Source organism: Peromyscus eremicus, unplaced genomic scaffold, assembly GCF_949786415.1.
Source record: "Peromyscus eremicus unplaced genomic scaffold, PerEre_H2_v1 PerEre#2#chr22_unloc_1, whole genome shotgun sequence".
NCBI classification, from domain to species: domain Eukaryota; kingdom Metazoa; phylum Chordata; class Mammalia; order Rodentia; family Cricetidae; genus Peromyscus; species Peromyscus eremicus.
The window spans coordinates 7,104,444-7,121,589 of NW_026734286.1; the positions used below are offsets into that span (position 1 = coordinate 7,104,444).

The 17,146-nt window shown below is 42.2% G+C and overlaps 1 pseudogene; it reads right to left on the minus strand.

Moving 5' to 3' along the window:
- Positions 1-1,796: 1,796 nt before the first annotated feature.
- LOC131900708 (interleukin-27 subunit beta-like) lies at positions 1,797-16,076 on the minus strand (annotated as a pseudogene).
- Between the last annotated feature and the right edge of the window lie 1,070 nt (positions 16,077-17,146).

The window sequence follows — 17,146 nt, forward strand, 5'->3', positions numbered from 1 at the left end:
TGTTCTTATTGAGGGTCTTGTAGACACAGTTGTGGATGTAACAATAATTGCACCAGAATCTTGTATCCAGATTGGCCTCTTCAGGAGGTAAATGTTCAGCTGTTAGGGATTGTAACGTTATCTCAAGTGAAACAGAGCATGAGATAGGTCAAATATATAGGGCCAGAAGGACAGACAGGAAAATTAAAGGCATATGTGGCTAACATAGCTATGAATTTATAGGGCTGTGATTTATTACAACAGTAGAATACCCAGATTAACATTCTTCCAGTCTCAGAAACAAACTACAAACTAACACATATTTCTGAGAAAAATATTAGAAGATATTATAAGGAACAGTCAGCAGCCATCCAGATTGTACAAGAACAGGGCACAACAGCTACTGATCTTTCAAAGACACTATCAGCTCTGCCTTTAAAATGGTTAACAGACAAGTAAGTCTGTATGGGTTCAGAATGGCCTTTAACAACAGCCCCTCACCTGGGGAACCTAGGCAGGGACTCCTTTTTGAGCCATTCCCACAACTCTACTCCTCCTCCTTCTCTTCCTGCTCCTCTTCCTCCTTCTCCTTCTCCTCTTCCTCCTTCTCCTCCTCTTCTTCTTATTCTTTTTGAGATAGGGTCTCCAGGCTGGTCTTTACCTTCCCACCATTCTTTTCCTCTGTCCTCATTTGGACAAGGCTGGTCTGCATCCTGTTTGGCCCTCAGTTGGGGAAACAGTTGTGTGTGTGTGTCCCCGCATTCACCTACTGATAACTCTCCTCCCTCTTTTCTGTGGCATGGCCGGTGATGGGAACCCAGGCCTTACACCTTGCTTTATCCCCTCCCTTTCTCCCACCGTGTGCTCCCTGATCCTTCTACTTTTAGGCATTGTACCATGTAGAATTCCTTCCAAGGCTCCTGAACCTTGAGCCACATCAACTTCTTTTCATCATAAAGGCCTTGTTTGGGGGTCGTGGGCGCTCCAACACAGACAACCCACCACCTCGCTCACTCACTCAGCGGACAAGATGGACAAAGGGCTGGAGAGGTGGCTCAGTGCTCAACAGCACAAGGGCCGCCAACCCAGCCGCCACACCGTGCTCCTGTGACTCCAGCTCAGGGCTCTGTCGCCCTCTTCTGGCCGCCGTGGACACTGTAACACCACCACATGCACGTCTTTGAAAATACTTAAATTTCAAAAAAGACAATGTTAATCATAATTCTTGTCTGGCAGTGGTGGCGTAAGTCTTTAATCCCATGTCTCGGGAGGCAGAGACAGGAGAGAATGTCTGTGAGTTCGAGGCCAGCCTGGTTTAGGACAGCCAGGCACACACAAGTCCTATCTCAAACTCTGCCCTCCACCTGTCTCCCAACACCCTCTGCCCCATAATGATAATAATTTTGTTTTGTTTTGTTTTTTCCAGACAGGGTTTCTCTGTGTACCCTTGGCTGTCCTGGAACTAGCTCTGTAGGCCAGACTGGCCTCGAATTCATAGAGATCCACCTGCCTCTGCCTCCTGAGTGCTCTCCCAAGTACTTAGATTAAAGGTGTGCACCCCCACTACCAGGCTAATAATTCTTATTTAATTAAAATTTCTAATGAAAGCACATTTGCAGTTCTCAAAGTTCGGCACGGATGGAAGGAAAAATACCATCCCCACAGGTTTGGAAATTGAGGTCCAGAGAGGTCAAGTCAGTTGGTCAGTGCTGCCAACCATCCCAGCACGAGCAGTCAGGACTCGAACCCAGAACAGGCCACCCAGTCACTCTGAAGTAGATGACATCAGGGTCTGCTATCAAGGATCCAGTCCCTCTTCAGGGATTCTGGGGCATCCTCTCTGCTTGCCCGGGGAGGCTCCAGTCACTTGGTTTCCCATAGTCCATGAGGTCCTGGGCTGACACCTGGACCAAGTACTTGGCATGGGGCTGTGTGGCCCTCAGGTGAAGGTTATGGCTTCAATGGGTCCCACCTGGGAGGAGAGAGGAGGTGGTGGTGGGTAGGACCACCATGCACTGGGAGCTAGGTAGCCTGTTTGCTGGGTAAAGTGCCTGCTGTGATTTCCAAACCCCAGCACTCATGCAAGGCAGCTGCAGAGTCATGTGACATCAGCACTGCCACAGAGAGGTGGGAGGTGGAGACCTGAGGATGCCCAGGGGAATCCTGTCTCACCCTCTCCTAGCTCCCTCTCACCTGGTTGATGTGGGAGGCTCCATGATGCCAGATGCGGTACTTGAGAGAGAACATGTGTAGCATGAATTTTAAAGGGCCTTATTAATAAAAACAAACCTGACGCCAGGTATTGGGGTGAATGCTGGAAGATCAGAGAAGCAGAACAAGCCACAGCTTCCTCACCTTGTTAACTTCTCAGCTGATTCTGTTTCCTCGGACTGGAAGCCTCTGTGTCCTTATCCAAATGGATCTCAGCTGAACTGCTTCTCGAAAGCCTGAAAGTTTAACCACCTAAAAGCTTCTAGTTTCTGGTCTTTATGCCTTATATACCTTTCTGCTTTCTGCTCTCACTCCCTTGGATTAAAGGTGTGAGTCACCATGCCTGGCTGTTTCCAGTGTGGCCTTGAGCTTACAGAGATCCAGGCGGATCTCTGCCTCTGAAATGCTAGGAATAAAGGCATGTGTGCCACCATTTTCTGGCCTCTATATCTAGTGGCTGTTCTGTTCTCTGACGCCAGATAAGTTTATTAGGGTGCACAATATTTTGGGGAACACAATACCACCACATTTTCCCTTTTTTGTCTCAAATTTAAAAAAAAAGCTTATAACAAATACAAGAAAAATTATCCAATAACTTTATACAATATATGCAGTCAAAAATTACGTTAACAATGTCTAGTCCATTAACATTTGACAGATATAGATAAAAACTCTATTGCATATATTAAAAATGTCCAGTCCAGTTACATTTGAGAAATCACACAAAAATTTCATTTCTTATTTAAAACAAGTAGCTCCTTTTTAAAAGTAGATTCAATAATCTCCCTTTTTATCTTATTATATCTATATTTCTTTTCTTTTCTTTTCGTATTAGATTCAGTAATCTACCTTTTTTTCATTTTTATATCTTCCCCTTTTTCTTTTTAGAGTAGATTCATTGATCTACCCATTTATCCTGTTATTCCTTTATCTTTTTTTCTTAGAGTAGATTCAATGATCTACCTCATATCTGTATTCTCTTTCTTTTTCTTAACAAAACCTCTGAATCTAATCTCCATGTTCAGCATTTTTCCTGACCATCAACAATTAACAACTTGTAATGAACCATCATAAAAAATGACAATATCCATAACTCATTAAACAACCCAAAACCTCCCATCCCACCTCTTGGGAATGTGGACATCATTTTCTTAAAATTACTTCCTGCTTTTGGAGGTGAAGACAACTTTAGGGAATCCTGAAAAGACAATTTTTGGGTTAATTGTCAAGATCTGTATCATTTGTCCAGTCCCTGCATAATGAGAAAATGTAGGGCTTCTTTCAAGTCCTTGTTCAAGTAGTCTGTCAGGCTGGATCATCTCAGCTAGCCATCTGAAAATTGTCCTGAGCAGTTTGTAGTCCAAAGCCGATCTTTCCTTGGTGTTAATCAGCTTAATGGCTTTACCATAGTCCATGTGGAATCATCTTTGTGGGGTCCCATCATCCTTTTGAAGATTTCAAAGTTCCTGTTAGGTGTGGTCATGGTTCCCTGTAGATTTTCTTTTTTTGGTGCCTCCTCTGTGGTTTGGAGTAATGACAGTCTGATAAATGTCTGTCTCTCGAAACCATGTCTGTCTCTCAAAACCATGAATGTTCTTCTATGGAAGAGAATATCTTTACAGCAATTTCTCCTCACCGTTTGTCTTGCCAAACTTTTCCAAACTGACTTTTGCCAATGCTTTCTTGTAACATGATGGTCCTGGCAATTCTTCTCTGAACAATTAGCAGTAAATCCTTCATCCCAGGTAGCAGCATCACCGCAGTCACCAACATGATGAGAAGCAGCTGGCAAATCTGAGCAGCAGTCACTGCCTCCATGGTCCCACTGCCACTGTTTGTAGCTAGTCCCCAGCCGATGCTTCTCCTTAGCAAGCCTCCCAGGCTGGCCTCAAACTCGGGATCCTCCTGCCTCTGCCTCGTTCAGCAAATCCTATGGGCATGCCCAACCTGGCATACACAACCACAGCCGGCAGTGTGGCTTGAGTCTGAGCCGGGACCCGCAAGGCCACAGGCAAGTAGCTTTTTCGTGAATTCGTACCACAAACATTGGGTGTCAGATGTGGCATGAATTTTAAAAGTTCTTATTAATAAAAACAAACCTGAATCCAGGTATTGGGGTGAATGCCGGAAGATCAAAGAGGCAGAACAAGCCACAGCCACCTCACCTTGCCAACTTCTCAGCTGATCCTGTTTCCTCAGACTGGACGCCTCTGAGTCCTTATCCAAATGGATCTCAGTTGAACTGCTTCTCGAAAGCCTGAAAGCTTAACCACCTAAAAGCTTCTAGTTTCTGATCTTCATGCCTTATATACCTTTCTGCTTTCTGCCCTCACTTCCTGCATTAAAGGCTCACTTCCTGGGATTAAAGGTGTGAGTCACCATGCCTGGCTGTTTCCAGTGTGGCCTTGAACTCACAGAGATCCACGTGGATCTCTGCCTCTGAAGTGCTAGGATTAAAGGTGTGTGTGCCACCATTTTCTGGCCTCTATATCTAGTGGCTGTTCTGTTCTCTGATGCCAGATAAGTTTATTAGGGTGCACAATATTTTGGGGAACACAATACTGTAGATGTAACCAACCTTCTTATTAAATAAGAAACACAGAACCAATGCAAAGAAGAAAGCCAAGAGGTCAGAGCTAAGAGCTAAAACCTTACCCTTCCTCCTGCAGTGGTCCTACCTCTCAGAACTCACTACCCCTGTGTTAATGTCTTTATATAGCGTTCCTGTTCTGCCTTCTCATTGGTTGTAAACCCAACCACATGACTGCCTCGTCACGGCCTGTCTGTATAGGCCTCCAGGTTTTCCTTGCTTGGTATTGAGATTAAAGGCATGTGTGTCCAATAATGGCTGTATCCCTGAACACACAGAGACTTACCCAGCTCTGCATACCAAGTGCTGGGATTACAAGTATACGCCACCACTGCCCTGCTTTCCTATGGCTTGCTAATAGCTCTGACCCTCGGGCAACTTTATTTATTAACATACAAATAACATTTTAATACAAATAAAATATCACCATATTCCCCCTTTTCTATTTTAATAAAAAGGAAAAAAGAAAAAGCTTATAACTAACATAAGAAAAACTATATACAAAAGTACAATAACTATATACAATATATACAAGTAATAAATACCTAAACAATGTCTTGTTCATTTGTATTTGACAAATTCAGAGAAAATAATTCCATTATCTATTCTATTGTATCTAATTCACTTTCTATCCTAATTAATCGTCAACTATAACTAACTAATCTTCAACTCCCTCAGAGACCCAAGAAGGAAATAGTATTTAGCTAACAAAAAAATAAAAACAGGAAGTATATGCAAGCAACTTCCAAAAACTTGTGAGTTGACAGAAACAGCCAGCTGCCTGGACAATCATCTGAGGTTTCTCCACAGTGTTGGGGCATCATCTTCAGCCTATAGGCTTAGTGTATCTGACAGACTCATTTGTGAAGTAGAATGTACACAAGGTCAACAGTTCAACCTCACATTGGGTGAGAGCAGTCTATATACCAGAAATACCTGAATTCCACTAGTTTCATGTCATGATTCAGGATTTTAAATTCTGGAAATTGTTGATGTTTTTTGAATTCAGCTGTCCATTCTTCTTGGCTATGTGTGTATGTGGCTTCATTTCAGCATCCCGTTCTTCTCCACATCCCTCTATTAAATGCCATTCTTCTGTTGAGAGGTGTGAGCTTAATTACTCTTCAAGAATAACTGTTTCAGCTACCTCCCCATTACACATCAGAAGCCATTGGCCCACTGCCTGTTCAGCTGCCTTCGAAGAAAAGGGCACTGTACCTTTCCCGGATTACGAAGGCCACTTCAGGGATGGTGCCATATTGTCCTGGCCTCAGAAGATGCCTTTTAATAAAGCCATAACCACACTTGTTTTGACAAGAATCAGTAGTCCTTTGTTTCGTGTCTTGTCTGTCCTGTTCGTCAGCAGTTGATTCAAGGATACTTTGTTGTCCAGTGGCTAACTTTTGCTACAATGAAAGTTAACTCCAATTACAGTTTTTTCAATGCCCATATTTTCTCTGAAGTAGATTGGTACTGTCAGGAGCCGACATGTCTCATAGTCATAACAAAAAAGAAAATTTTTCTAAGTTATTAAAACATTTTAAATGCCATATTCTGTAGATCTCTGAAGGGTTTGAAGATAACCTGTCTATCTAAAATATATCTACTCAATCTTGAAAACATACCTAATATAACTACAAGTTCTATTATAATGTCTAACTACTAACTTTCATTTCTTTATATCCTAATAGTTGGTAATAACAACATTCAAGGATTAGAAAATTGCATTACATTGTTAAATGAATGGTACAATTAGAAATATACATATAGCATTTTCTAATAATATCAATTTCAATATATATAATTTATATACACTATAAAACAATCCAATCCAATGTAAAATATTTACATTTTTTTCTTTCTTTCTTTCTCTCTCTTTTTTTTAATAAGAACCTTAAATCTAATCTCCTTTGCTTAGCCCTTTTCCTCACCCTTTACAACAACTTATAACCAACCCCCCTAATCAATGAAAATTATCCCAGACCCAAAACCCATTAAAAGACCTAAAAGACCAAAATCCAACCACCCCACACCACCTCTTTAGGAATGTGGGCGTCGTATTCTTGAAATTGCTTCCTGCTGGGTATGGGCGAAGTTATCTTTATCCTGAAAGAAAAATTTTAGGTTAATTGTCAAATTCTAGGAAAGGTAACTATATCCTTCGTTATCCAGTCTGTGTATAATGCCAAAGTTCAGGGTTTATCTCAAATCCTTATTCAAGTAGTCTTTGAGACTGGATCATCTCAGCTAGCGCTCTCAAAATTGCTCTGAGCACTTTGTAGTTCAAAGCTGATCTGTAGATGATGTTTGTCAGCTTAGTGATGTTATTATTGTCCATGTGGAATTGTTGTTGTCGTGGGGCCCCATCTTCTTCCTGGAGACTTCAGTTGATGTTAGGCCTGACCGTGATTTCCTGCAAAAAACTGATAAGAGACTCGAACACAAAGACTATATATGTGGCTTTTTAGAATTAGTTAGTACTCTATATGACCATTTATATCTTAACAAAGTTTAAAATGTATATATATCTATATATATTAATCTTGTAAATTTTGATATAAATTTCATACTTTAAGAAAAGTTTAAAGAATCAGAATAGAATCAAAGAGTTGAGATTAGTAATAGAATAGTCCCTTAATTAATTTGGCTTTTCTCCTGTCCCATAGCAGAAGATGGCTCTTTTCCTCTGGCATGATACAGAGAGTCTGTATTTTCCTTTTAACAACATGCTTGAGTTTAAAGAAGGAGCGAGCCATTCTCCAACTCCAAAGTCAGCTTTAAATTTTAATTGAACTGGGACTATTAGAAGTTAAATAGTGTTAAATCTTTAAAGAAAAGCAGAAACAAACATTTAGGAAGACATAAAATTTTTTAGATAACATACCCATACGCCATTTCACTCTGTTTCTTAGGATAGACGATTTGTCCCTTTTCTTCAGTTGTCTCATTTGTCCAGTGTTCTTCAAATTCCTTAACCTTCATTCTCCTAAAAGACAAAAACAAAAACCTTTCCCCAAGGTTTTTTGGGGATGTTCCTTTTTGGCAAGTTACTATCTGATTAAATGAAAAGATATATGTTACTGGTGTAGGTTAGTTTAAATTGGATGTTCATGATAGTTGATGAACTATCACCTCCTCTAATTAAGAGGTCTCTCTTGTTCAAATCGAACCTTTATCAATTTTGATGGTACCCACAGCTTATCTTCTCCTGTAGAAATAAAAGCAAAACCTCGTCCCCAATGTAATACATATCCTGGTTTCCATTCTGAGGTCAGCACATCCTTAAAGTATATAGGTTGATTTAATTCTGTAGTTTTTTCTATTATCCAATGTCTCTCTGCAGCTGTTGTTCCTTTCTCATTGGCATTGAGAAAATTCAAAGTTAATAGAGCATTATGTAGTCTATTTCTGGGGGTTTTTGTTACTCCTTTTTGTTTATTTAGCATATCCTTTAGAGTTCTGTTTGATCTTTCTATAACTGCTTGACCTGTAGGATTATGTGGTATACCTGTAATATGGTTTATATTATAATAAGCAAAAAACTGTTTCATTTTAACAGAGACATATGATGGAGCATTGATTTGTGCAGGTATACCCATAATGGCCATAACTTCTAGCAAATGAGTGATTACAGAATCAGCTTTTTCAGAACTCAAAGCAGTTGCCCATTGAAATCCTGAATAAGTATCAATAGTGTGGTGTACATATTTCAATTTTCCAAATTCTGCAAAGTGAAACACGTCCATCTGCCAGATTTCATTCCTCTGAGTACCCTTTGGGTTACATCCTGCTGGTAATGGCGTTTGATTGTAGAAGGAACAAGTAGGACATTTCTTTACTATTTCTTTGGCTTGTTGCCAGGTTATGGAAAAATCCTTTTTTAAACCTTTACTATTTACATGATGTTTTTTATGAAATTCTGAGGCCTCCAACACATTTCCTATCAATAATTTATCAATCTCATCATTGCCTTGTGCTAGAGGGCCTGGCAGACCAGTATGGGATCGAATGTGAGTTATATATAAAGGATGACTCCTTTTCCTGATTGTATCTTGTAATTGAATAAATAATGTAGTTAATTCTGAAGTATCGTGGATAAATTCTGCAGTCTCAATATGTAATACTACTCTTTCAGCATACTGAGAGTCAGTTACTACATTGAGAGGTTCTGAAAAATCCATTAATACCAACAGAATAGCATACAATTCTGATTTTTGAACTGAATTATAAGGACTTTGAACCACTTTACTTAAATTTTCTGATTTGTAACCTGCCTTCCCTTGTTTGTTGGCATCTGTATAAAATGTACGAACTCCAGATATGGGTTTTTCCCTCACAATTCGAGGCAAGATCCAATCAGCTCTCTTTATAAGATCAATTCTATTGCTTTTGGGATATTTGCTGTTAATTTCTCCCAAAAAATTACTACAAGCTTTTTGCCAAGCTTCATTTTCTATCCATAATTTTTCAATATCCTCCTTAGTTAAAGGTACAACAATTTCTGCTGGGTCTATTCCTGCTAACTGACGAAGTCTCAATTTTCCTTTCCAAATCAAGTCAGAGATTTTTTCTACATAAGTTTTAAATTTTTTATTTGGTTTATTTGGTAAAAATATCCATTCTAATATAATATCTTCCCTTTGCATTAATATTCCTGTTGGAGAATGCCTAGAAGGTAAAATAACCAAAATGCAATCCAGCTTTGGATCAATACGATCTACGTGCCCTTCATGTACTTTCTTTTCTACCAAGGCCAATTCTTTTTCAGCTTCAGGTGATAATTCTCTTGGACTGTTCAAGTCCTTATCACCTTCTAAGGTTTTAAACAAATTATTCAGTTCATCATTTTTTACCCCAACAATAGTTCTTAGATGAGAAATGTCTCCAAATAATCTTTGAAAGTCATTAAGAGTCTGTAGTCTATCTCTCCTAATTTGCACCTTTTGAGGTCTAATTTTTTGAAGTTCTATTTTATATCCTAAATAATTAATAGAATCTCCTCTTTGTATCTTTTCGGGGGCAATTTGTAAACCCCAGCAAGGCAAAATTTTCTTTACTTCTTCAAACATTCTTTCTAAAGTATCTGCATTTGAGTCAGCTAATAAAATATCATCCATATAATGATAAATTATAGATTTAGGAAATTTTTTATGTATCACTTCTAATGGCTGTTTTACAAAATATTGGCACAAAGTTGGGCTATTCAACATTCCCTGTGGGAGAACCCTCCATTGAAATCTTTTAACCGGTTGAGAATTATTATAAGTAGGCACTGTGAAAGCAAATCTTTCTCTGTCTTTTTCTTGTAACAGTATTGAAAAGAAACAGTCTTTTAAATCAATAACTATGAGAGGCCATCCTTTTGGTAACAGAGTAGGCAAAGGAATTCCAGATTGTAAAGAGCCCATTGGCTGAATTACTTTGTTAATTGCTCTAAGGTCTGTTACCATTCTCCATTTACCAGATTTCTTTTTAACAACAAATACAGGAGAATTCCAAGGGCTGGTTGATTCTTCAATATGATGAGCATATAACTGTTCTTCCACCAGCTCTTGTAAAGCCTGGAGTTTCTCTGTTGTTAAAGGCCATTGCTGAACCCATACAGGCTTATCTGTTGACCATTTTAAAGGTAGAGCTGTTGGTGTTTTTGGAAAATTATCAGTTGTGCCCTGTTCTTGTATGACATGGATGGCTGGTGAGCACTCATTAGAATAATATCTTTTAATATTTCTCTCAGAAACATGTACTAATTTATGATTTGTTTCTGAGATTGGAGGGATATTAATCTGAGTATTCCATTGTTGTAACAAATCTCGACCCCACAGGTTCATAGCTATGTTAGCCATATATGGTTTTAATTTTCCTTTCTGTCCTTCTGGACCTATACATTCAAGCCATCTTGCACTTTGTTTCACTCGAGATAATGTCCCAATTCCTAACAGTTGAACGTTTACCTCCTGAAGAGGCCAAGTTGGATGCCAAAATTCTGGTGCAATTATGGTAATGTCAGCACCTGTGTCTACCAGACCAGACAACAAAACACCATTTATTTTTATTGTTAGTTTTGGTCTTTGTTCATTAATAGAAGTTTGCCAAAAAATTTTCTTTATGTTTTTTCCTGAATTCCCTATTTTCTCTGTTTCATCATCTCGACTAACATGATTTATTCCTATAGACATTTGGTTATTTAGTTGCTTTGAGTAGGGGTTTCCTCTACAACTGCAGGAAAGGTTTGAACTGGATTTACTGTGGGGGCCTGCCTGAGGCCCCTCTGGGAGTTTCCTGAGGCTCTAGGCAGAGGATTACCCTGTCTGTCCCTTGTTGATCTACATCGTTGGTCCAGTGTTTTCCCTTACCACACCTTCTGCATACTCCAGAAGGAAGGGGCATTCTGTTGCCAGTGTTCCTTGAAGAAACATTATTTCTAGGAATGACTTGTTTACAATCCCTTTTCAAATGTCCTTGCTTTCCACATCCAAAACATCTAACATTGCTCAAACCTTTTGAAATTGCTTTTCCTACCCACATATCATCATGGTCATAAGCCTCAACATTAACTGTATCTCTAATCCAATCTTCCAAAGGTGCAGATCTTGCCTTTAACGGCCTGATTATCCTTTTGCATGCTGCATTTGCATTCTCAAAGGCCAAAGATTCAATTATTATCTGACTAGCCTCCGAATTCGGGACCATTTTCTGTACTGCTGAAGTCAATCTTTGTAAGAAATCTGTGAAAGATTCTTTTGGGCCCTGTATAACCTTTGTAAATGACTCAGTTTTTTTTCCTGGTTCTTCAACTTTGTCCCATGCATTCAAAGCTGCCGTTCGACATAGAACTAGGGTTTGGACATCATATAAACTTTGTGTTTCTACTGAAGCATATTGGCCTTCTCCAATAAGCTGATCCTGACAGACTTGTATTCCGCTATCCCTCCATTGTTTTTCTATATTTTTAGCCTCATTATTGAACCACATTTTCCACTGGAGATGTTGTCCAGGTTCAAGAACAGCCTGTGCCAATTCCCGCCAGTCCTTTGGTATAATCCTATTACTAGTTGACCAGTTGTTTAACATTTGCTTTACATATGGGGAGTGCATGCCATAAGATGCTATTGCCTCCTTAAATCTTCGTAAGTCTAACATTTTAATTGGAGCCCAAGTATTTTGTTCATTCTCTTCATCAGGTAGCTGCTGTACCGCTACCGGATAAATTAAGGGTGATTGTATGAAAACTGGCTTTCTTTCTGTAACCTTATGATCCAATTTTGAAACAACTTCACTGTTTATTTCTTCTGTCTGAGTTTGAATTTCTCTATAATTCATTTTTACTAGTTTAATAGGTTTTTCTAAGACTGTTATCCTGGTACTTAAATTGACTATCTTTTTAAATAGTAAAATGAGGATAAGAAAAGTAATAAACTGAATAATTCGATCAATATTAACCTTTTCATATAGTTGTTCCATTGTCAGAGTGCCTAAAATTTCAAACAAAGTCCAATTTTCTTCCAATGCACACATAAAGCCCATTTTTTTTAATGTAGAAAAAAAATTCTCTTTTAAATAGATATGTTAATTGACTTACCAAGTCTGGGTAGAACAGTAGAATCCCAGGGAATTTCAAAACAGCTTCCTGGTGTTCGAGGTGTGAATCCAGAGAGAGAGAGAGAGAGAGAGAGAGAGAGAGAGAGAGAGAGAGAGAGAGAGAGAGAGAGAGTAGCGGCTTGAGCTACTTGTGGAGTCTTGTGGAGTCAAGCCTTGGCTTTATGGGTATGGGCCCTATTCGGCAGGAGTCAAGCCTTGGCTTTATGGGTATGGGCCCTATTCGGCAGGGCAGGCCTGAGTTGTTTGTAGCAGTTGCAAGTAGCTCCAGCTGCTGGTCAGTCAGGCCTGGGCCCGAGCTAGGCAGCCGGGCCGCCCAGGCCGGAAACCGGACCTGCCACCAAGCCAAGCCAAGCGGTTTTTAATGGATTCTTGTCACGTTGGGCGCCAAATGTAGATGTAACCAACCTTCTTATTAAATAAGAAACACAGAACCAATGCAAAGAAGAAAGCCAAGAGGTCAGAGCTAAGAGCTAAAACCTTACCCTTCCTCCTGCAGTGGTCCTACCTCTCAGAACTCACTACCCCTGTGTTAATGTCTTTATATAGTGTTCCTGTTCTGCCTTCTCATTGGTTGTAAACCCAACCACATGACTGCCTCGTCACGGCCTGTCTGTATAGGCCTCCAGGTTTTCCTTGCTTGGTATTGAGATTAAAGGCATGTGTGTCCAATAATGGCTGTATCCCTGAACACACAGAGACTTACCCAGCTCTGCATACTAAGTGCTGGGATTACAAGTATACGCCACCACTGCCCTGCTTTCCTATGGCTTGCTAATAGCTCTGACCCCGGGCAGCTTTATTTATTAACATACAAATAACATTTTAATACAAATAAAATATCACCATACAATACCACCACAAAGATGTCTGAAAAAAGCCAGGAGGCAGGGGGATGCCAGAGCACCTGCAGACTCTGTCCTGCTGTGTGCCTTCCCAGGGCATGTGCAGGCAGGGCTAGGGTGGGGAGATCAGGCTTGACTGTGGGTAGCAGGAAGTGGGGTCAGGAGTGGCTCAGCTGGTTCATCCATCACACACTGATTCCTGCCTTCATTCACTCATACATTCACTTGCCTTGGACATCATTCATGCATTTGCTCTGTTTATTTACTCATCCATTCATACCATCAGTTCATTCCTTCGCTTGTTCATTCAACCCTTCACTAATTCCTTAACTTAGTCACCAGCTCACACACACATTTATGTATTGTTTGGTTCACATGCAGATCTATTCACTGATTCATTAACTCGTTCATTGTAATAGATTTATTCATTGAATCCCTTAGTTTCTTCACTTATCCATTTGTACACTCATTCACTAATGCTTTTATTGCACCATTAAGCCATTCAGGTATTCATTTCCTCACTCATTAGGTCCTTAACTCATTCACTGTATCATCCATGCAGTTGTTCATTCACTCATTCATGCATTCATTATGCACTCATGTCAGTCATGCATTCATTCATTCACCCATCTGCTCAAGGAGCAAGCATTTGTTAAATTGCCATTCTCACTGCTGACAGAAGTCATGATAGACAAAGAGAAAATTTCAGAGAGAAAGTCCCTAATGGGCTGAAGGGCTTTTCCAAGACACCATTCTGATAGCACAAGACTGTGCTGGAGGACATCGGTGCATCCTCAGAGAGTGTTACATTTCTCTGTCTGCCTCTAGAACACTGCTTCATGCCAACACAAGGTCTACACCATAAGCCATCTCCCTACCCCTCACTGGCCGTCAGCACCCACAGATCTCCTTGTGTCTCTGGATCCCCCTGTCCTGGAGACCACGCTGTGTGGTTTTTGTCTGGGTTGCTCACTGAGCACTGTGTCCTCAAGGTCCCTCCTCACTTCTTCAGGGGTGAGTGGTGTTCTCCAATGTAGACAGATGGACATTGTGTGTCCATCCATCCACAGGAAGACCCGTGGCATGGGCTGCCCCCCTCTGGATGCTGTGAATAAGGTTGCCAAGGATTTGTAGGGATGAACATTTTTATTTTTAAAAATTTTTTTTTTTTTTTTGGATTTTCGAGACAGGGTTTCTCTGTGTAGTTTTGTGCCTTTCCTGGAACTTGCTTTGTATACCAGGCTGGCTTCAAACTCACAGAGATCTGCCTGCCTCTGCCTTCAGAGTGCTTGGATTAAATGCATGCGCCACCACCGCCCAGCGAACATTTTTATTTCTGGGAGTGGATTTTCAGATCATGTGGAGACTCCATGTTTAACCCTTTGAGGGTGGTGTAGCCTTTCCCTGAACTTCATTGTTCTCTCTCTCTCTCTCTCTCTCTCTCTCTCTGTCTCTGTCTCTCTCTCTCTCTGTCTCTCCCTCTCTCTCTCTCTTTGTAGTGACAGGGTCGTGGGGTTCTTGACCCTGACTTACCTCAAACTGGCTCTGTAGACCACAAAGGCCTTGAACTCTGAGAGATCTGCCTACCTTTGGGATTAAAGCCCTCTGCGCCACCCTGGCTTTTGTCCTCTCTTAACCGTGATTGTCACTCATGTTTAATAATATACTTTTTTGGGGGGTGCAGGGGGCTTCATCAATGAGCTGACCTGCAATCAGAGACCTAAGAATGCCAACTAACAAAGCCATGGAAACACCTGGTGAAGGATGGAGCCTGGGGTGTGGGGAAGTAACAGGAGGCAAGTGAGGCTGGAAGAGAGCCTGAGGAGGGAGGCTGCGGGGACTGGCAGGACTGGGGGGCCCTCGTGGTGAATGATGGGGACTGGGAAGGGCGTGAGTGACAGAACTCACTGATCTGCTCAGCCACAAAGGCCAGGAGGCCTCTGCTGGGGTGCACCGCAGTGACATTTAACATGTGGGGCACCATGGGAAAAGGTGCACGTGGGGGATGATGCACTGAGTGTCCTGGGGGTTTGGCTGTAGGCAGGGCCGGCTCTACTGCTGGGCAGCCACGCCTAGCCTGTGTGGAAAGCACGGGGGTGGGGTGGGGTAGGGTGGGGAGGGGGGTCAGAAAGGGCACTGGGTATCCACGCGGGCCCAGCCCACCCACAGCTGACTGTGGATCTGGACACACTCAGGGGACACCGGGGGTGTGGATTCTGAAGAACTCCCTAGATTACCGACACCCCACACTCGTTCTGTTATTTAGGAGACAGGCCCCTGTGGGTCTCAGGATGTCACTGACCCTGAGTGGAGCAGGACAATGGAATCTCTTGGTTCCCCACTTCATCCTGGCCCCTCTCCATTCTCTGACCTGTAAGTGGCAATGAAGGACGTGGTGGAGTTGGGAGCCCCCAGTGGCATCCAGGAGCAGTCCACAGCCACGGGGTACCGAGAGGCAAGGCTTTGCACCCTGGGCTGGCTCCATCATACCCAGCATCAACTAGCATTTCTGATCCACAGTTAAGTCACAAAGGTGAAACTTGGGCATTGCTAAGAGTCAACAGTCTATCTCCACAAACCTCTAAGCTCAAAGGTACCTCTGCCTGGATAAATGAGGCTTTGCCCCTCTGTGTCTCAGTTTCCCCATCCCTATAGCAGAATGGGAACAGGTCCCACCGGTATAGGTAGGTGTGAGATCCCACCCAACTCCAGATGTGACCTGAGACTGAAAATAAAGGGTTGGTCCCCATGGCCCAGGTGCCCCGTCCCCAGAGTGCCCAGCTACCTGTCCCTGCATTGCCAGGGGAGCAGCTTGCCCAGAGGGTGAGTGACAGGAGGAGCCGCTGGGACATGCCTGTGAATCTGTTCTCTCTGGTTGAGGACAGGGGCAAAGGACTAGGAACCTCAAAGGGAGCCTGGCACTGGGTGAGGACCTGCCCAGTGGGGCTCTGTCATCCAGTGTGTGGAGCAGAAGACAGCTGCAAGGTGAAGGGATCCCCGGCTCTGTCAGCAGCTGCCTGGTGTGTGAGTGTGAAAGGCCTTGATGAGGGGTTAGGGGGAGGGCCCCAAAAGGGAGAAGTCACTGTGTGGCCTTACTTCCTGCTGATGGGGACACCCCAGGGAGGTGGGTGAGGCAGAGGACAGATGTGGGAGAGGAGGGGAGCAAGAAAGAGAGAGACAGAGAAAGAGGGACAGAAAGCTACAGGGGACACTGGCCCAGAGACTGATCTAGTGCAGGGTGGTGGCCCTGTTACCATCCACATGTCCCCAAAACTGTGTCAAGGCCCAGACAACAGAGAGAAACTGCCACCCCAGGTAGTTCCCAGCCTCAGGGACACTCTGAACTGTGCAGGACACCTGCTCAGAACACCCAAGGGAACCCCCTGGAGTCCTGGGAAACTCCAGGCCACACCCCTCTCTTCAGCACCAAGAGAGTCCAGAGCCTCCTGGGTATTCAGGGGATTTGCCCAGAAATGGGGAGAGACAGGAGCAGGGGCCCTGCCAGGAAAGAAGACAAATGGAAAGTCAGGCATGATACTGCAACCTCTCATCCCAGCACATGGGAAGCTGAGACAGGGATATCTGTGACTTTAACTCCAGCCTGAGAGACACAGGGAGACCTTCATCTCAAAGAAAAAAGATTAGGGCATAGGGTCCTGAATGTAATTTACACACACACACACACACACACACACACACACACACACACTCACACACACAAAACAAACAAACACTACCACCAACAACAGAATGAGACAAATCGTAGGGTCCTGAATTTAATTTACACACACACACACACACACACACACACACACACACACAAACACACACACCAAACAAATACCACCACTACCAACAGAATGAAACAAAGCAAAAACCGCCAAGATGAACTAAGTATTGAAATGAAGAAGAACAAGAGAAT